Source organism: Vulpes lagopus, chromosome 3 (assembly GCF_018345385.1).
Source record: "Vulpes lagopus strain Blue_001 chromosome 3, ASM1834538v1, whole genome shotgun sequence".
Lineage (NCBI taxonomy): Eukaryota > Metazoa > Chordata > Mammalia > Carnivora > Canidae > Vulpes > Vulpes lagopus.
The window spans coordinates 137597678-137620207 of NC_054826.1; the positions used below are offsets into that span (position 1 = coordinate 137597678).

The following is a 22530-nucleotide window of genomic DNA, read 5'->3' on the forward strand; positions in this document are numbered from 1 at the left end:
AGTCCTTTGGAAAATAGAATTCAAGTGCAGTACTAATCCAATAAAGAATTTTCAAGAGTCAATATCAGCTACTTAGCATGGTGATAGGCACAAAGCCAGTAATGTTGACTCCACTTCCGTTACTCAGAACTATTGCTTTGCTATTAAACTATGGCCTTAGGGGATATTTAGGCCTTTTCCCCCTAAGCATCCCTCGTAATTTATTCCATCTGGAAGATCTGCATCAAGCATAATTTAAAATTTTCAGGCTCTATTCTCTCCTGGTACAGAAGCATAACTCCCATTAGTGCTAATGAAAGCTATCTGTACATCTCAAGCAGTGTACCTCTCATAAGTGTTTAAGATCCAAAATGTTTTATGTCCTGTGAGAGAAGCAGCATTAAAGAGAATCTGGATACAATTTAACAAGGTTAAAATGCAAAGGGTGGATTGTTTTCTAGATCACAGTATTCTTTAAAAAGTCTGTCATGTGGGTCATGTGGCACACCTGGGTGGTTCAGTGGTTGGGCATCTGCCTTTGGCTCAGGGTGTGTTTCTGGGGTCTTCAGATCGAATGGAGCCCCACATCAGGCTCCCTGCAAGGAAGCCTGCTTCTCCCTCTCTCTGCCTACGTCTCTGCCTCTCTCTGTGTGTCTCTCCTGAATAAATAAATAAAATCTTAAAAAAAAAAAAAAGCATGTCATGTTTCTGTCAAAAAAGCCTAGCAGGGTTCCCACATACTCACTGGGGGAAAAAAAGAAGAAAAAATAGAAAAGAAAGCATTTCTAACTTTGAACATACACAAAGACTGAAGAATACTACTATTTTTTTAAAAAGGAAGTTTAGAGTTTGGGGTTGCTCTTCTTACCTTTCTTTCTTTCTTTTTTTTTTAGAGGTGCCGGATATGTGTGTGCCTTAAGAGTATAATACTTTTACTGCATTCACTGATAGACCTTAACCAATTTGCTATGGTTCTTTTGGTTTGCTGTAGGATGCAAAAGGAAAAAAAAAAAAATCTCTGTTTTCGTGGTGGCCCAGACTGAGTAGGGGAATATATTTGTAAGAAAGAAAAAAAAAAAAAGAGGACATGCTTTATCTGCAGAGTACCCCTTTGCCTAGGGTCAGAAGCTCATCAAGTCTTGCACAGGCCCTCTCCTCCTTTAGATACAGCATAAAAATATGTTTTGTAAATTCGTGACTAAGAGCTTGTCATTTCCCACCTCCCTCTCACTCTGCTGCTGCTGGATTCTTGTTTTTCTGGCCTGTGTGTTGCTAGATTCCACAGAATATCCCTGAACCACACACCGAGCAGCCTGCAGCCACTTCCTTCCGCAGCATGACCAACCGTGGAGCTTCCTCCCGCAGGTTCTCCTGGACAGCTTGGGAGCTTGCTTGGAACCCCAGAATCTCTGAACTGCAGCAAGCAGTCTCAAGCCTCCCCCTCCCCACCCCACCCCCTTAATGAAACCAAGGGGATATTTAATGCTTCCTGAAAACACAGAAATAATCCTGAGGAAGATTAAAGGATTTCATCATATTTTGGAATCAAATGGCTGCTCAAAAAAACTGGGATGGTCTCCAAGTTTTGATGTGGGGAAAATTTTGGTTATCACAACATTATCACTGAGGCTGTACACGGCACAAAACATTGATATAAAGCAACATCACTGCTGATTAAACACTATTAGCATATTCAGTTGGAAACACAAATGTAAACACAGATTTCCAATGTTTGCATCATGTACAATTGCAATATTCATCTTTGGGCAGGAATGAATAAATAGAGACTCAGAGAAGAAAAGCTAGTGTGCACACTCAAAGAATGTGTAAATGAATGCTTAAAGAAGCTGAGGAGGTCTTATTTATCTTATTTAAAAAAAAACTGGTTAACTTCTCTTTTTTTTTTCTTTACAGCTTGTAGCTATTATGCACTTGTGATCTTGCCAAGTGGAATGTGGCTGGGAGCATATGTTTAATAAAAGTGTGTGCGGGAGCTCGCGCGCACACGCATTAAAGCAATACCATGGTTTCCTCTGAATCTGACAGATGTAAAGCACTTTGGGAATTGAGGCACTCCTCTATTTTAACTCTCCACATTATGTTCAGGCACTTGGAGTCTGAGTATATTAGAGCAAAGGGAACTAAGTAAACCTTATGCACATCAAGAACAGTAAGAGCTGACAGTCTGGAAGCAGTTACTGTTGTTTGTCCAGATTTTGAAAGTGTTTTCCCCCCAGTTTCTTATTTAGTGCATTTTCAAGATGCCAGAAACACAATCTATGTTTTGCATAGTTGGTTTCTTCTGCACTGACTTCCACCAAGCTCACAGTCCATTTACAGCCCACCTCTACAACCATCCAGATCGTACTACCTGTATTTTGTCCTTTTACGTCCTTCTTTCTTTCCCTCCCATAAATTCCTAATTTGTTGCTCTAAGCCATACCAAATTCTTCATAGGACTAAGAGTGACTGTAAACAAATTATTCAAATATGCATCCATATTCATGAAGAAACATATTGAGAGAATGTTAAAGTTATGTTTATATTGGGCTGAAGTAGTTCTCTATCCAATGCTCTGTAGGCATCAAAGATGCAGCACTTGAAAGTACAAGCCTGAGATTCAAAAACCTGAATTCATATCCAAATTTTGCAACTACCTAATGATATAATTGTATAATTTCTTCATAGTCATTTAACCTTTCTAAGCTTCTTAATTTGCTAAGATGATATATTTGCAATACATAAGTGGTTTTCAAATTTTTTTTTTGTAGTAAGATCCTTCATCTCATTGAAAAACTTACCTAGTACCAATATTTAAAAGAACCAAGATTGTAAGGACTCAAGTGGAAGCTGGATGGAGTATGGTGCTCCTTCTCTACAACCTTCTCTCTCACCTCCCATTTCACCTTCCTTGTCATCACCACTTCCTGCAGTACTTCTTCCATGAAACTGAGGAACATTATTGAAAACTGGTGAAACACATCATCTCTATGGACTCATTCAGACTGAAATTATTTCATTCTAAGCATACCTAGAACAAGAGTGGTAGTCAAAATGTTTAACATATGCAGTATGGGTATTGACCAGTTGTAATAAACCCTGGCTGAAACCAACCAGTAACCTCTCTCTCTGCCTATCAGGTGAAGATCAGGTGAAGACTTTGCGATTCATACTAAGCATATTTAATCACTAATGAATAACTGAAGTTCACTTACAGGGTGACTATCCAGCAATACTACTTAGAGGGGCCATTGGGAGAACACAATGAAATAATAACTATGAAAGTGCATGGTAGGCTATAACACAGATGGAGGAAGAGCATATAGACTCTATGCACCAATCAGTGTTCCTAAAACACATACATCTCCCAAAATCAAATATTAACTTTCAGATCCAACACAGTCTAAGTCTTTATTTAAAAAACAAAATGAAACAAACAAGCAAACAAAAAAAAAACAGGGCACCAGAGTGGCTCAGTGAGTTAGGCATCTGTCTTTGGCTCAGGTCATGATCGCAGTGTCCTGGGATTGAGTTCTGCATTGGGATCCCTGCTCAGCAGGGAGTCTGTCTCCTCTTCTACCTCTGCCCCTTCCCCTGCTCATGCTCTCTCTCTCTCTTTCTCTCTCTCTCAAATAAATAAATAAAATCTTTTAAAAAATAAATTAAAAAAATAATTTCTCTAAATATAAACTTCGTAGACACAGATGACTAAAAGTTTTACCTAATTAGCATCAATATGTACAGCACTTAACTTTTCCATCTGAAGCACCTGTATTCAGTTAGTTACTGGCATTCAAATCTTCCTTAAGGGACTTTGGAGGGCTGGTAATGTTCGATTTCTGGATTTGGGTGCTGGTGTGTTCAGTTTGCATGACTTTACTGAGCTGTATTTTTATGATATGCACACTTTTCTCTATGTACTTATACTTCAACAAAGGTTAAAAAAAAAAAAACTCCCCAGGATCATAAGATAGGCAATTTCTTTAGAGCTAATATGTGTGTTGGTTTTCTATTGATGAGTAACAAAATTACTATAAATTTAGCAGCTTAAAACAACACACATTTACTACCACACAGCTTTCATGTGCCAGGAGTCTAGCATCACTGGGTCCTTTCATCAGGGTCTCACAAGGTTGCAATCAAGGTATGGGCTGGGCCACATCTTCATCTGGAGGCTTGAGTGAGGAAGAATTTACTTTGAGGCTCTCTCAGGTTGTTGGCAAAATTCATTTTCTGGTGTTTGTAGGACTGAAGGTCCATTTCTTATTGGTTATTGGCTGAGAGTCCCCCTCTAGTTCCAGAAGCCACTTGCAGTTCCCTGCCATGTGACCTTCTCCATAGGCAATCCACAACATGGCAGTTGTTTCCTCAAAGCCAACAGACTCTGCTGAAATAGACTTATATATAATGAAATACGATCATGGGAAGTATCAACTCTATCACTTCTGTCCATATTCTATTGGTTTGAAGCAGGTCACAGGTGCCACCTACACCCAAGAGGAGGGGCTCTCTGGGGGCTTGCATCAGGGTATGTCCAACCCAATACCTAAAAGTGCTTACTACTTACGCTTACTTTTACCCAGAACAAAAATACAGTTGTCTTGAAAGGAACCTCAAGTCTCCAAAGCACAGGCAAACTTTTGAGCAGTTTATGTCATCTGTATTTTGGAACTGCCTGGAACTTTATATGATAGCCTTATCAGCTTCATAATCAAGAATTCAGTTTCATTGAGGATCACTCTCTTGCCTACATGATACATAGTGTGATAAGAAAGAGTCAGATATTGGATATAAAGTCTTGATCTGAGAATTATTGTCCAAGATGGAGATACGGATTTAGAAGTAACTGAGAAAAAAGAGAAGTGTGACATCTAAGGGTCCTTAAGCCATACTGGAGTTACATTTTCCCAATTAGAGGACCAAAAGATCCCAGGAGGTAGTGAACTAGAAGAAATGTGAGACCTAGCTAATATTAATTGATTGTACTCCAAAATCATATTTTATAATATTCTTTGGACCCCACTTTACAGCTGTAACTCACTGGGAGGTAACTGGGGGATACTGTTCAAAACCCTATACCTTGTCAACCAAACTATCAGCTGGCTTGGCTGATGTATTCTCTACCCACAATGAACAAAGATTAGGGTAAACCAAAGCAGGACTTTGAAGGGTCACATGTCTTCATAGACCTATACTGAATATTCCAATTGTTGACTACTTGTGAGTTTGTTCGTCCCTTTACAAATGATAGTGATTTACCATCTTGCCCCAGATTATCTCCTTAACCTTGAGATTTGAGGCTAAATTGTAAGCGAAAGCTATAGCATGAAAGAGCAGATGGTTGAGTTTGATGGTTAATTTCATGTGTTAATTTGACTGGGCCACAAGGTGCCTAGATATTTGGTTAAATATTATTTCTGAGTGTGTCTATGAGGTTGTTTCTGGATGAAATTAACATTTAAATCTGTACACTGAGTAAAGCAGATCACCCTCCCCAATGTGGGCAGGCCTCATCCAATCTGTTGAAGGCCTAAATAGAATAAAAGATAATTCTCCTGAGTCTAGACTTCTCAGCCTGCATAATCATGTAAGCCAATTCCTTGTAATAAATCTCCATCTCCATTTATCCATATATTCATACACATATATATAGAACCCTGACTAAATACACTAAGGTTATTTACAATTAAATTCTGGATTTTACAGCTAAGCTGATATCAGAAATTATAAAAAGGAAGTTTTGCTCTTCCACTCATGGATCTCATATATCAGGATGCTGTTTTGACATAATTTATATGAAAATGCTTAATAAACTAAATGTCCTTTGTATACACCATTATTTTTCCTGTCACCTTAATAGGGATTTCTTTCTTTAAAAATTACCATTCTAATAAAGAATAAAGAAATCTTTCAAAAGAAGAAAACAGCAACTAAAAATTAAAAGTAGGTAGCTTTTCTAATATATATAATGATAAATCAGCTACATAAAAACCTACTACAAGGGGATCCTTGGGTGGCTCAGAGGTTTAGAGTCTGCCTTCGGCCCAGGGCATGATCCTGGAGTCCTGGGATTGAGTCCTGTGTCAGGCTCCCTGCGTGGAGCCTGCTTCTCCCTCTGCCTGTGTCTCTGCCTCTCTCTCTCTCTCTCTCTCTCTCTCTCTCTCTCTGTGTGTGTGTGTGTGTGTGTGTATCTCTCATGAATAAATAAATAAGATCTTTAAAAAGAAAAAGCTACTAAAATTAGTGTGACTATCTATACTGACCAATTACCTAAAGAATGATGTAATCTCCACTTTATGTCAGACATATAAACAAGACTTAAGTTGTAGGAAATGGAAAAGATGCCAAAAGCTAAAATACATAGTGTTCCCAGCTCACTGTTCCTTTGCATCTTCCCAGGAAATGACAAAATTTTGGGTGCCAAGTTTGGTTCATTCATAGCCAAGAAAATCATGAACAAACACCATGAAATCTCAGGATACCAATGATACTTCCAATACTCTTAAAGATATGTTTACAATTCTTTGATACTCTTCCCTTTTTTTATTTTATTTTTTATACTCTTCCCTTTAAGGAAGGTAGCCCAATTTCCCTCTCCTTGAATGGGAGCTAGACTTAGGAACTTGCTTCTAGCAAACATAGTAGAAGTAATGGTGTATCACTTCTGAGATCAGTTATTAAAAGCCTGCAGCTTCCATCCTGGGTCTCTTTCTCTCTCTCTCATCACTCAGCTGCCATGTTGTTGAAGCAAAACGAAGAGAAAGAGGCCCAAATAGTGAAGGACTGAAGTCTTCTGACAACAACCCAGTGAATGAGCTTGGGAGTGGATTCATCAGCCCCTTCAGAAGACTGAACCCCACTAACATCTTGACTGAAACCTCAAGAAAGATGCAGAATTAGAATTTTCTAGCTCTACCACTCTCTGATCCCTGGCCTTCCAAAATTATGCGACATAATAAATGTTTTTTGTTTTAAGCTACTAAGTTTGAAAGTAATTTACATGTGGCAATAGATAACTGGAACATTTGTATAATTTTGCTCCTAGTTTGGATAAAATGTTTCAGGTTTAATAAGTTTCCCATCACATTTAAAATACCTTTTACCACAAGTATCAAAATATTTAAAAATGAAGTTGTATTTTAGATTCTCACCTACTTTCAATTTCTTTTAATGAGCTACATCATACTAAGTGCTAGTTGAAATAGGCTTAGGACTCTAGATAATATGCAATAAAACAATGGCTAATGTACTGAGATCTTCAGTGCTCAATTTCTTGTTAAGCATTCTTTCTATTATTTTGTTTAATTCTCTCAACAATGTAATGAGGTAGGTATCAGTCCGTGCTTTATTTTTACATTTGAGAAAACTGAGGCTCAGAGAGGGTGTATAGAAATTCCAACAATGCATAATTAGTAAGAGAAATAGCCAGATATGAAACCAAAGTCTAATGTCAATTCACTTTCTCCCACCAAGAAAGGTTTGTTCTTTTCTTTCTTTTGTTTTTTTCTTTTCTTTTTTCTTTTCTTTTTTTCTTTTCTTTCTTTCTTTCTTTCTTTTCTTTCTTTCTTTCTCTTTCTTTCTCCTTCCTTCCTTCCTTCCTTCCTTCCTTCCTTCCTTCCTTCTAGAGAGAGAGCATGCTTGCAAGTAGGGTATGGAGAAGCAGAGAGAGAAAATCCCAAGCAGACTCCATGCACACCACAGAGCCCAATGTGGGGCTCAATCTCACGACCTTGAGATCACGACCTGAGCCCAAAATCAAGAGTCAGATGCTAAAACAACCGAGCCACCTAGGCACCCCAGGTTATTCCTTTAAGAATTATCTCCTGCCATCAGATACCTGATAAAAGGTTTTGCCCCTTCACACCATTGGTCTAAGAGTATCTCCAGGACTCACTTCTGGAGCTGCATTATTTTCTGTTTGCTGCAAATCTTTTTATTTAGAATGAATTCTTGCTTTTTAGACTTGATATCTTGTCGTAGATAGCATCTTAAACCAGTCTCTTCCCAGAATGAAGACTAATTTCCCATGGTTTCATGCCTCCAAGCAGAAGAAACCACTTCTCTCAATTCTGCAGCCAACTCAGAGTCCTTGGCTCCCTGTTTGCCTGGCAAGAAAATTTAGGTCTATATGAAAGTAGTAGACTTACTCCAAAAGTTACAGGGAATCAGGGTATAAATAGTCAGGAACAGACTACTTTAAACATTCAAAGCTAGCCACTTAGTGATTTCATCTATAGCCACAGGAAAGTATATCAGATCCACCAAGTTTCCTAAATTCTGAAGTTAATCGAACTTGATTTGTCATATTATTTTTATGATGTTACCAATGATTTCACATTACAATGGTTTAAAATGGAGAGAATAGGCAAATATCTATAAAAAAGTTTATGTATTAAGCTAAATAATTTAGCTGGTGTGAAATTGAGCATTTCTGAATTCTCTCATTTAGTATCTCTTTCAAGCATTTTTTAAATTAAAAAGAATACAGGGAGTATACAAGACAAGCCTGGAGTATTTTGTAGTTTTTAGTGCCAGAAAATAAGGTAGTGCTTTAAAAAGATAATGGGGTATGTCAAAGGGACATAAAAGCCAACTGAAAAAATTCCCAATGGCCAAATTTGAGCAAAAAGATAAATTAAGTAGTAATGGATGATAATCCAAAGTATAAAATAAATATCCATGAGTCACACTGACATAAATAAATGATTAATTCAAAAAAATAAATAAACAAGAGAGAACAGAATTCCAAATAATTTATGCAGAAATTCCTTAAGGAGATGGAACATAAATCCTTATTCTTTTGGAATAAACTAAGTATACAGACTTCCTTCCAAAAAGTACAGTATAGGACGATGAGGGAGAGTTATTTTTTAACAGAGAAACCTGACAAACATAGGAATCTCAGTTATGATAAAACGGTGCTTTACTGTTATGATCTTCATCCAAAACATTCAAAAGTCCAATCTAATCATGAGAAAAACACCAGACAGATCTGGGACATTCCAGAAGATACCTGACAAGGTATTGAGGGACATTCCAGAAAATACCTGACAAGTATTCCTCAAAACTTGTCAAGATCATTAAAACAAGGAAAGTCTAAGAAACTGTCACAGTCAAGAGGAGACTCTGGGGGCATGATGACAAAGTGCAATGTGGTACCCTGGATAGAGTGCTGAAACAGAAAAGGTACAATAGGTTAAAAACTGAGGAAATCTGAATAAAGCATGGACTTCAGTTAATAATAATGTACAATAATGGGAAACTGGGTGTGGGGAAAATGGAACTATCTGTACTAGTGTTACCCTTTCTCTATAAACATAAAAGTGTTCTAAAATAAGAATTATCTAAAATAGGGGCGCCTGGGTAGCTTAGGTTGTTAAGTGTCTGACTCTTGGTTTCAGTTCAGGTCATGATCTCAGGGTTGTGAGATGGAGCTCTGTGTCATCAGGTTTTGTGCTGGGTGTGGGGCCTGCTTGGGATTCTTTCTCTCTCATTGCCCCCTGCCACCTCCCTCATCTCTCTCTCTCTTAAAAACTAAAATAATAATAATAATAATAATAATAATAATAATAATAAATTTTAAAAGGAAAACACACAAATGAAACATTTATTTAACTTACATGACTTCAAATGTACATGCTCAGCAAAGATAAAGAGAGAAGAGTGCGGTAAAAAAAGGAAATATAGTAGTTCAGTATTTTGAAGTGTTAACTTGCACATTCCTCCTGGAGCCTCTTCCCTTCTCTCCCATTCTGCTTCCTAGCTTGGACAGCTAGTCTTGAGTGACTCACAGCATAATCAGAAACATCCAACTATTAAACACCATTGCTACTCTGAGACAAAAAGATTCAGATGTCTCCTTCCAGATTAAATCTTTCCTTGTGTGAGGAAAGAAAGATAGTTGGCCACAGAAGGGAAACACCAGTTACTCTAAGAAAAGGAAAGTGAAAAATCAAGCAATTGCTGGAGCAAGGACCTCTGTTCACACTTAGCAATGGTGGCTGTGTGGAAGCTGAGTCAGTTCTCCTTATTGCCACCACAAAGGACTTCAATCACAAAGAGATCTTTCTTCTATCAGACAACCGATGTGGAAGAATGCCAATTTTCCAAATGACATACTAGCCAATTCCTCTCCCATGAGGGCAATGCCTCACCTCATAATATTCATAATTTTCTTCTCAAAACAGAAAATAGGGGATTTAGTCACCTTGAAGGCCTAAGATAACATGAAGAGAAGGCCTTAACTTTGATTGAGGTATGACTAAACAAAAATGGTTTGCTACTAGCCTCTGTTTTAGTACAGGAAGGATACATACTATATCTGACACCAAAACAATCATAGTTATAATGTTGATTATTAACCCCTCAAAAAGACTACCAGAAAACAAAGATGATCAAAGCTAAGTTTATTAGGCTTTCCTCTCTAAGGCAAATCACAGCTTGATAGACTCTTAGCAATGTATTGTAAGGGGGAAGTCACAGGAAGATATTTATAGGGATTTAGAGCCTGAGCTGGTGATTTTAAGGTAAGGGAAGAAACTTGTTGGTAGTAGAGAGACATAATGACATTTATTACATAACAGTTTCAGATGGATGGACAGACAGAGGTGCAGGTCTTAACAAAAGTCATGATAAACTGGCAAGGTTTGTTTGTTTGTTTTTTAAGATTTTATTTATTTGAGAACAAGAGAGAAATGAGTGAGTAAGCAGAGAGAGAGAGAGAGAGAAGCAGGCTCCCCACTGAGCAGGGAGCCTGACACAGGGCTCCATCCCAGGTCCCCAGGATCATGACCTGAACCACAGGCAGACGCTTAACTAACTGAACCACCCAGGCACCCTAAACTGCTAGTTTTAATAAGTAAGCTATTGCAGTTGGCTCAGTGTTAATTTTCAGAAGCAAGTATTTCCTGAATCAAATAGTTAAATTACTTTTACTTGTTCTCAGTTTTATGTATGATAGGAACAGAAAAATATTCCCAGTCCTATTATGGTTTAGTCAATGGGCATGAAGTATCCTCAGTCATAGTCTGAGTTAACACAGAAACAGGACATTAATTGGTTTCAATTCTCATGCCCCAGATCTTATGAAGTGATCTCAATGATCCTTAACTCCTGACATTTGTGCCTTTACGATCCCTTCTCCCTGAGTGTGGGTATGATCTATGACTTTCCCCTAATCAAATGAATACGCAAAGGCAATGGGACATATGTGATTATGTTACATAAAATTATAACATCCCTATTGCTAGATTTTCTTCCTTACTGGCTTTTTAGGAAGCAGGCCACCATGTTAAGAAGCCCACCTGGCAAGAACCTGAGACAATGGCCCCCAGATGACAGGCAGAAAAATTGAGAATCTCAGTCCCACAGGAATTGAATTCTGTCAACAACCATGTGTGCTTAGACATGGATCCTTCTACAGTCAAGTCTCAAATGAGACTGCAGCCTCGGCCGAAATGTTGGTTACAATGTTGTGAGATCCTGAAGTACTAAGGGCCCAGCTAAGGCATTCCTACATTCCTTACCCACAGAAATTGAGGTAATAAATGTGTTGGTTTAAGCCTTAAGGTAATAATGTTGGTGATAATATTGTCACACAGCAATAAAGAATTTTAGATCATTCTTCCTCCTAAGGTAAAGGGTAGACCATTATCATCTAAACACAGTATTAGTCTAGCTCTGCACTGTTGGATGATGTGTTTGGGTTGTGTAGAACTTCCAATGGTAGTCATTCCAACACTAATCAGTGTCAGATTTTCTTATTATTTTCCTGGAAAATTTATTACTTGGGTCATTTGCTGGGATGTCGACTTCTCCACAGATTTCAAGGCTCTGAAAACCATACATTCATGTATTTAAAACAGACAAATATTAGCTGAAGGACAGTAATCAAAAGTTGTAGTTCATTCATAATACAAGAGTCAAGATTTCCCTAAAAACCAAGAGAAAGATCCCATCCCCAAACCAAAGAGTCTGCAAAACTAGGTATGGGGGTAAAAGCCAAATTACTGAATTTCATCATTTCTTTGTTTCCTGGATATTTTCAGTAATATAAAAGATCCTGGAGAGGTCTGTAGAGATGTAAGTACAACATTTTTCTCCTAAGACAGCACACATTCTACCTCCAGAGGCCAGTATCCTAAACATTTTGTACCATCACCTGTCTAATTGGGCAGGTTCCATAGACTCAGTAACATTGTCTAGGTCTCCTGCTACACTTTGAGCCATTGCATGTAGAATTATGTACATCTTTGGGGGCTTTGGTAGAATATAAATTGAAGAAGCTTGGAGACAGAAGAAAACCGTCCACAATTCTCTTTTCAATGATTAACAGTTTGAATACAAATCAGGATCCTGTTTTTCTTACCCTTAAGTTTAACTATCTAAATAACTCTCATTTTTCTAGGAAGAGAGACTGATGGACCAGAATAATGGATCCTGGGTAATGTCAGGAAATATTCCAAAGGTTGTCATCAAATGCCCAAGATGAGAGATTTCTACAAAATTTGTAGTTATAATCAATAAACTTTTATAATACAAGTCCAATCCCAGTCATTAGGAATCAACCACTAGTCTATTTTTTTGCTACAATGCCTTCTGATGTTGTCACATAGTATGGCAATGTTTTAGTATCATTCACTCATCAAGAATGATCCTGTGCCAGGTGATGAAACCTGTTGTACAGAGATCATCAGGTAACTCTAAAACAAAAAAGCGTAGAGTTGTCCTAAGTGGCACACCTTTCTTATAAAGTCTGAAAAGGTGAAACAGCCTCTGGAATTACATACCATCTGTTCTCTAGCTCTTTCCAAGCTCTAATTCTATGAAAAGTCTATAGCAAAGTCTGGCTTCTATGAAAGGTACCCAAGTGTAGTTTCTCTGGAGAAAGGAACCTGCCTTTTTAGATATAATGGGATGTAGGGTTTTCGATGTCTTGTTGTCTGGATTGTTGTAAATATTTTTGCCAAATAAAAAGTTGCTTAGTGCATTGACTCCCCTTAACTCAGGAAACTAACTGGAACTGCTATCTAAGGAAGATGGGTAGAATGCAAAGGAAAGTGAATACAAATAAGGGCTCCAGGGATTGTGTACTCTGGGCATCAGTTTCAAAATCTGGGGTGAAATCTTGGGGTTTCCATGGTTATTTTCTATCACAGGCTTTTTGTAGGCCAAGATCATAGTTTCTTAAGTTATATAAGTCTCCAAAAATCTTAACAGGCTGATGATCTATTTGTTTCTGATCAATTCCTAGTGCCCATAACCACCCTCAAAGTCATAAATCCAAGCCTCCTATAATTTGTTGCTTCTCAGGGCGATTTCTCTTACTCTAGCAATTTAATGGAATCTACCTTGAGGCCATCTGAAACAATACCTTTAAAGGGAAGGTAATATACTTAATGTGATCATTGCTGCCGGGATGAATCATTTGTTTAACTGGGAACTCTTAATGGGTTTTTGCCATTCAGAGCCTTTTTGTAGTCTTCATTTCCTAAAGTTTAGTATCTAGAAGCAGTGGATTCTTCTGAGAGGCTGCAAGTTTCTGAACTTTGTCTAATGTCTTTAATTCTGCACACAACTCATTTCTTTCTTTCAAATAGCTTGCTAAATGCAAGATAACAATCAACAATTAACAATCAACACACACTCTCAGCTCTTCCCAGCTATTTCCACTAGAGTTATGGACTCAGTAGGAACCAGGTCTGTCTGCCTTCCATTTAACCATGAAGGAGAGTTTTACAAAATCTATTTCCTTACCATTCACTATCTAACCCCCAATTCAATATTGCTATTTTAAGCTTTTGATTATGGTGTAGCCCCACCTCAATTCTATATTCATTAACATATTGGTAAAAGCTATAGCAAATAATTACCCCAGTTTTGTTACCCTTACATGATAGATATTTGGGGCTTTTTGTTTTTGTGTGTGGGGGGGGTGGATTGGGGGGAGGCTGTTGGAGTTTATTTTGTGGGTTTTTTTTGTGTGTGTGCTCATGTAATGGCAGTTGATGCATAAACAGGTGAAGAGGACATTCCTATACTTTGGGAGGCAGAATGATGGCCTCCCAAACATGTCCACATTCTAATCCCCAAAATCTATGAATATGTTACCCTATATGGCAAAAGAGACTTTGGTAGATAATGCCAATTTAAAAATCTTGAAATGGAGAGGGTATCCTGGACATCCAGGCGGGCCCAGCATTATCACAAGGATCTTTATAAGAAGGATGCAGGAAGGTCAGATTAAGAAAAAGAGATGTGACAACAGAGACAGAGGTCAGAAAGATGCAAGCAAAGGGATCTGAACCAAGGAATTCAAGTCATCTCTAGAAGCTGAAAAAACAAAGAAACATTGTCCCCTAGAACCTATTTTTAAAAGATGTATTTATTTTTTTTATTTCAGAGAAAGAAAGAGAGAGTGCATGAGCTCAAGCAAAGGAGGGGTGTTGGGAAGGGGCAGAAGAGAGGGAAAGAGAAAACTTCAAGCAGACTCCCCACTGAGTGTGGAGCCTAATGCAGGGGGCTTGATCTCTTGACCCTGAGATCATGACATGAGCCAAATCAAGAGTCAGATGCTCAACGAACTGAGCCACTCAGGTGTCCCTCTCCTAGAGCTTTTAAAAGGAGCTGACCTCTGCTGACTCATTTTAGACTTCAGACCTTTAGAATTATAAGATAATAAATCTGTACTGATTGAAGCCACTAAGTTAGAAGTAATTTGTTATAGCAGCAATGCGAAGCTAATAAATACATCTGCAGAATCAACTAGGCATCCAAATGGAAACACTGCCATCTTCAAAATGTAAATTTGAAAGTTTGCCTGAGGTTTATCTCCATTATATGCAGCTGAAAAAAAAATGAAGTAAAAAGCATCTCCCATGCAGAGATGTATGGACTGGGTCCCTAGATATACCTAGATATAACAGGTGCTGGAAAACATAGGTCTGACTGGAAGCTGCTTCCAATAATAACTCCATATACCATGAATGCAAAAGCATGAATGTTGGTGGCAAGAAAGTCATTCTGCCACAACCCTAAACCAAAAACAGGGCAGTCAAGTGAAACTGTTTGTACTAGTTGGTGAGTTTGCATACTCTTTTCTCAATTAACTACCAGAACACTGGCAGCAGGCTTATTCATCTCAAATATTCAGGGATTAGAAGAGACTCTAGTAGTATTGTAAATAAAAAAAGAGAGTCAAAGGTGGACGGGTGTGGGGGTGACTGGGTGACGGGCACTGAGGGGGGCACTTGACAGGATGAGCACTGGGTGTTATTCTATATGTTGGCAAATTGAATACCAATAAAAAATAAATTTAAAAAAAAGAGAGAGAGAGAGTCAAAAATTACCAGACAGTTTAGGAAAGCATCCAATAGGAAAGAAAAGGAAAAAAAAAAAAAAACCACTTCCCCCTGAAAAAAAAATAAAGGGGGAATTTAAAGAAACAATGGCAATGCTTTTAAAAAAAAAATGAGAATGCTTTAGTAGGTGGCAAAAAGAAAAGAAGTTAAAACTAAAATTAGTATCTTCTGAAAAATAAGAAAATATACTGAATTCACAAGCTCAGAAGGAAAATATGTCTAAAAAAATAAAGACCATGAAAAGAAAGAACTCTTAGGAATTCAAAATGTGACCAAAAATTTTGAAAGAATTAATTTTTAAGACTAAAAGATTAAATTATGGCTATATCATAAGAAACAAACACCAGAGTGGACATATTAGAGAGAAAAGATGAGAGCCTTATAAGTTTGTGGCAAAGATAGTTACACTCATTAAATATTCCACTACATTTTCCAGAATCCTTGGCACTAGGCAGGGTCATGCAACTAATTAAGGTCAATGAAATATGAGCAGAAGTGATTTGTGTTACTTCCAGGCTGAGAGAAAGTTCTCTACCCTCTTTCCTGTCATAATAACCAGCTCTGCAGCAAATGGTGGCACTTCCATCAGCTGGGTACCTATGTGACCATATGGAACAGATGTAATCTCACTCAACTCATTTTGAACATGAATATGAAACAGCAGTTGTTGGGTTAAGCACTGAGACTTCACAACTGAAACTTATCACAGCAAAAATCTGGCCTATACCAAAAAGAGCCAATCCAGGAGATTTAACATTTGACTAAATAGGAATTTCAGAACAAGAACACACACACACACACACAAAAAAAAATGCTGTTTTTTTTAAAATATAAATTTATGGTTCTATTTTACTTTATAAACAATAAACATTCATTAATTTGATTAAAAGATAGAAAATATTTAATAAGATAACTTTAATTTTAGATTGGAAAAGGTTAAGAATTGATATCAAGCAGTATTTGCAAGACAAAGGAAAATGAACATGCTCATGCAAAAAAAAAAGAACATGTTCATGCATTACTGATAAGAACATAAATCAGTAGGACCTTTTAGAAAAGGAATATGGCATTGTCAATTAAATTTTAAATTTATACACTAGTTATTCCAACTCTAAGTGTCTTTGGAAATACACAAATGTATCTATCAGAATATTCTTAGAATATTGCCATAAAATTAGAAATTACTCAAATGTAGGGAAACAGTTATATAAAGTACATCCATACCTACCAATGCATGGAATACTATGGATTTGTTTTTTAAGAAGTGATTTGTTTTTAAGTAGATGTATGTATATGGATATGAAAAATGTCCATAATAAATTGTTGAGCAGAGACACCTGGTGGCTCAGCAGTTGAGCATCTGCCTTAGACTCAGGGCATGATCCCGGGTCCAGGGATCGAGTCCCACATCGGGTTCCTGCAGGGAGCCTGCTTCTCCCTCTGCCTATGTCTCTGCCCCTCTCTCTCCCTCTCTTATGAATAAATAAATAAAATCTTTTTTAAAAATTCAAAAAATAAATTGTTGAGCAGAAAAAGCAAGATATAAAACAACATAAATGGTATGACTTTTCCATTTATGTAACTAAAGGTGAGAAAGCAATCTGGATGTGCGAGTATGCGCATGCATAAGCACCTTTGTGTACACGTTGAGTGGGATAAAAAGAAAAGATGCTATAATGTTAACCATCTTCTATCCTCTCCATCTCCAACACAAGGGAGATGAAGATGACTGACTTGTTTCCTCAGTCAGCTTGAAGACTCTAATTTGTTTTGTAAAATCTAGATGTTAAAGAAAGGAAAAAAATTGACATAATACAGAACTACACCAGAGAGAGGAGAAAAGACAAGAGGGTTGGTCTGGACTGAACTGGGTGAAAAACTTAGAAAGCTTGGAGTAAGAAAGGAGTGAGACTTAAAGCATTGCTGTGGGTGAGAAAAATATTGACAATGAGGACTTAGAGAAAAAAGTTTTCTTTTTTAAAAATGATTTATTTATTTGTTCATGATAAACACAGAAAGAGAGACAAAGACATAGGCAGAGGGAGAAGCAGGCTGCCTGGAGGGAGCCCAATGTGAGACTCGATCCCAGATCCCAAGATCATACCCTGAGCTGAAGGTAGACACTCAACCACTGAGCCACCCAGGCGTCCCAGGAAAAAAGTTTTTGGAAGAAACTTTGTGATGTGTTGGGAATGTTCTCTCCTTTGACTGTTTCTGTGCAAGACTGCAGTAAGAGTCACATTACTTACTTTTTTTATTTTCTTGGACTCTGGACTGTTTTTTTCCCATGTAATTAGATCAGAGGACAGCTGGGTATATGAAGGTTAAAAATGTCTTCTAGAAAGATCAGAAGATAACATACAGGGATATAGAGAGGTAATCCACAAATACGGAAAATGTCTATTTATGTTGTATGTTTTGAAAAATGTATTAAAGAGCAGACATCAAACTGTTAACAGCAGTCACCTCTATAAAGTCAGACTAGATGAGAGAAAGTAAAAGATACCGGCAGGGGACTTGTTTTATATACACATTTATGCATCTTTGTAATATAAATTTTAGTTGAAACTGAAGAAAATAATGAACGTAAGACATTTCCTCTTCAAAAATGTGGCATTTCTTTATAACTGAGTAAAAACAACATCTTAGAATTGATGTTTTTTCTTCATTTCAAATCCCCCTCCTGGTCAAGAGAGACTGTGTTTATATGTGTATATGGGTCACAGGGGCCTTTCAACTAAAACATTGAAATAATTGAGGCAAAGATGGTTTTTAAACTTAAAATAAGCATGAAACTATTTAATTTCCCTATTCAATTTTCAAGTATAAACACATATCGAAAGTTCAATTTTCGCTGAGAATTTCTTTTCTGAAAAAGATCCTTCTGGACATGTTTAGTCTTCTACTCCCTTCACATGAATATTCAAAGAAAGCATTTTTATATTGTATTGTCAGATCTTCTCATGTAAAGGCTAGAGGAGAATGATATGTGAAATGATGTTATACAAAGTAACACTCGGTGGATAATAAATAAGAATTTTAAGGTAGTAAGTTTTTGAATCTTACAATAAAGACTAAAAATAAAGGACTGCTCCACTCTTAGCCAGAGGACACGTGAAGCTGGCTAAGAGGTGTGAACTCTAGCGCCATCTAGCAAACATGCTGAGTAACACCGCGCAGGTCCTAACATCTAACAAAGCAAGGTTAAGTGTCCTTGAATTCTGTATTGATTGTCAACCTTGAAAATCTCCCTTAAGAATTTCTTTAGGCTTTCTAGATTTCTGAGCTTGGTATATAGCCCTTTCAAAGGCAGGGGCAAAAAACACGTTTCAATTTTATCAGGTCTAGTAGAGGAAGGTGTCTTGGAAAAGAATCAACACCAGTTAACCACAGGTGCTCCTCCCCACCTCAGGTGAAGCCACTTTCCCTTTATGAGAGATCTACATGAGTACCTGTTTTTTCTAACAGAAAGAAATCTGAAGAGGATTTTTGCTTCTATGAAAAAAGCCGTTGCCATACTAAAGAAGGTCTTTCACAAAAGCAAAGTGGTACAAATGAACTTTCAGAAAGCAGGAGATAATCTGTATAAATTTGATAATACATAGATGCCTTCATCATCATAAGAGAATTGATATCACTTTGTTTCATAATAAGAGCATGATGTTACTAAATCTGCTCATTTGTGTTCTGGGCTATTTTTAGCCATTAAAGTAGCAAGAAAAGGAAACACATTTTCCTTTGTCAACTGCCACCCAACACACACACACACACACACACGTTAACTTAATGGTATTTTCAAAATATATTCATAAGTAGTTTTTGTAAATCTATCCAAACCTCAGCGACACGGTGATTTTCAAGCAGAAGTATGCATTTAAGTATGTATGTATGTATGCTTAAATGCATATTTCTGTGAACAAACGAGTTAAACTCAAAAGTCTCTTGGCCTTCTGAGACCATAAGGTCTAAATAAATGCCATCAAACATATGAAAGTACAATACCTGTTAGGTCGCTGCTAAAATTCCCAGAGTAGGAGGGTATAAACATATGTTTTAATGATGAAATCCTGAGCATCATAATCCCAGATGGATTTCAGCAATAACAATAAAAAGTGTCACTATATAACTGAGAATACATGAATGAACGACTAGAAGAATTAATAAATAAAATTTCTATCACCCTGCTATCAACCATAGAAAAAATTTCAAAAACAATGTTAATTTGTTACTTTCTATTTATAAGGAACTTCTTCAAGAAACTCATTATGTTTGCAGCCTTCAAAAAGCTCATATGATGCTGCTTTTACGGCTCCTATCAGCAAGAACAATATGCATAATAACATGACCTTATTGGACTTCAACCCATAGCTTTTTATATTTTCAACTAAAGAGAGGTGTGAAAGATGTTGCTTAAGTATGGATGTCCAGCAAAATTAGATACCATTTACATCAGTCAGGGGCGGATCAGGAGACAGAAATACAGGAATTTGAATGGGGATGCTTAATATAAATGTTTATTAAATCCAAAAGGATATTGGCTAGTAAGGAGCAAAAAACAGACAAACAAACAAAACAACAACCCACTAAGGAACACAGAAAGAGCAGATAAATGAGCAGTCACTGGGGCACCTGGGTGGCTCAGTCGATTAAGCATCTGCCTTCAGCCCAAGTCATGATCCCAGGGGCCTGGGATCAAGCCCCACTTTGGGGTCCCTGCCTGGTGTGGAGTCTGCTTCTCCCTTTCTCTCTCCTTCTGCTTCTCCCTCTGCTCGTGCTTACTTTCATCTCAAATAAATAAATGAAATCTTAAAAAAAAAAAAAAAAGGAGTAGTCACTACCCTTAGGATCCAGACCTCCCTGGAGAGGGTGCAGTCATGGCTTATGGGATGGTAGAGAAGTTGCTGGGGTGCTGCGCCAATAGAACTTGCTAGAAAATTGCCCTCTAAGGTTTTGGGAGAAGCCATCCACAGTGCTTCTTCACTGGTGGCTCTGTTGCAAAGCCACCTGAAAGGATGCTTAAAGAACCATACTATAGGGACTCATGCTACAGAAACCAGGTGCTAGAGAAGTTGTACATTTGACAAAAGCCAGATCTCGGAGACGCCATGTGTGCTGCAGGAGTGCAGACAGAGGCACACCCTGGGGCCAGTAAACGATAGTCCTGCCTCTTAACAATGTGTCAGCTGACAAGCTGAGCCCAGCCCCACTCTCACAGAGCAGACACTGCAGTGTGGATTTGCAGCTGAGAGGCAATAAATTCATGGTAGGTGCACCAAACTCATTTGTACCCACTGTCACACATCACATCATGCTTTAGGAATTGCTTATTCTCAGCTCACTGGTTTTCCCAAACTTAACGTCCACAAGAGGTTTCTCATTGGCTTAGTTGCCTTTAGTCTCCACTTTTAAATCTATGGTGCGCGATCAGACTGATTTCCCTAGGCCATCATTTCACTTCGTCTTTATGCTGCTCAAAAGCTTTCAGTGGACTTGTATTGCCTGCAGTAGTGATCCTAAACTTGTTAAGTATGAGAACCCCTTGACAATATCAACAATTATGTACAGATTACCACGTGATGGTACTTTTACTATTAGACCACTTTAAGTGAAAATATAGATGATAAAATGCTACCAGTTAGACTCATACAGGTAATTTGTATTTTACTAAGTCCTATCCTGCAGTCTGGTAAGAGCACTCGCTCAGATACGTGTGACAAACACATCTACCCAGTGTCTGGGATATACCTACTGTGGATGTGGATCAGAGAGCCTTTTACAGTAATAACCCAGGAGTCCCCAGATATCTCAGGCCCACGAACTGGGTTCCACCAACTTGAAATCAATCCAATACCTCAAAGCCAGCATTGAGTTTTCCCTAACCCGATCCAACCTATCTTTACAACGTTGTCCTTCGCTAACACTTCCCATCTCCTTCCAGTCAATTCCCCACAATCACTGTACCCTGAACACATTCTGGGATACCTATAGCCCTAGTTCCACCTGGAATATATATGTTTGTTCGTCCTTTTCAATCCAAATCCTACCTTTCCTCAAGGCTCACATTATATCCTTCTTTCAGGTTGCTTTTCTTGGCCACTGTAGCAGATGTTTCTGTGGCATCCAGAAGCATCACTACCCTTGTAAGCCCTCTCCTGTACAGAAAAGGATGAAATCCTGGAAATTACATGTCCAGGCTCCTTTCTTTTTTTTTTTTTATTTTTTTTATTTTTATTTTTTTAATTAACTTTTATTGGTGTTTAATTTACCAACATACAGAAAAACACCCAGTGCTCATCCCGTCAAGTGTCCACCTCAGTGCCCGTCACCCATTCCCCTCTAACACCCGCCCTCCTCCCCTTCCACCACCCCTAGTTCGTTTCCCCGAGTTAGGAGTCTTTATGTTCTGTCTCCCTTCCTGATATTTCCCAACATTTCTTTTCCCTTCCTTTATATTCCCTTTCACTATTATTCATATTCCCCAAATGAATGAGAACATACACTGTTCGTCCTTTTCCGATTGACTTATTTCACTCAGCATAATACCCTCCAGTTCCATCCACGTTGAAGCAAATGGTGGGTATTTGTCGTTTCTAATTGCTGAGTAATATTCCATTGTATACATAAACCACATCTTCTTTATCCATTCATCTTTCGATGGACACCGAGGCTCCTTCCACAGTTTGGCTATTGTGGCCATTGCTGATAGAAACATCGGGGTGCAGGTGTCCCGACGTTTCATTGCATCTGAATCTTTGGGGTAAATCCCCAACAGTGCAATTGCTGGGTCGTAGGGCAGGTCTATTTTTAACTCTTTGAGGAACCTCCACACAGTTTTCCAGAGTGGCTGCACCAGTTCACATTCCCACCAACAGTGTAAGAGGGTTCCCTTTTCTCCGCATCCTCTCCAACATTTGTTGTTTCCTGCCTTGTTAATTTTCCCCATTCTCACTGGTGTGAGGTGGTATCTCATTGTGGTTTTGATTTGTATTTCCCTGATGGCAAGTGATGCAGAGCATTTTCTCATGTGCTTGTTGGCCATGTCCATGTCTTCCTCTGTGAGATTTCTCTTCATGTCTTTTGCCCATTTCATGATTGGATTGTTTGTTTCTTTGGGGTTGAGTTTAATAAGTTCTTTATAGATTTTGGAAACTAGCCCTTTATCTGATATGTCATTTGCAAATATCTTCTCCCA

At 38.0% G+C, this 22530-nt stretch overlaps 1 non-coding gene across 1 annotated transcript; it reads left to right on the top strand.

Moving 5' to 3' along the window:
- Window positions 1-914: 914 nt before the first annotated feature.
- On the top strand, window positions 915-1038 carry LOC121488544. Its single transcript, XR_005987158.1, has one exon. It is a non-coding gene; the product is annotated as a small nucleolar RNA SNORA31 (small nucleolar RNA).
- The last annotated feature ends 21492 nt before the right edge of the window (window positions 1039-22530 follow it).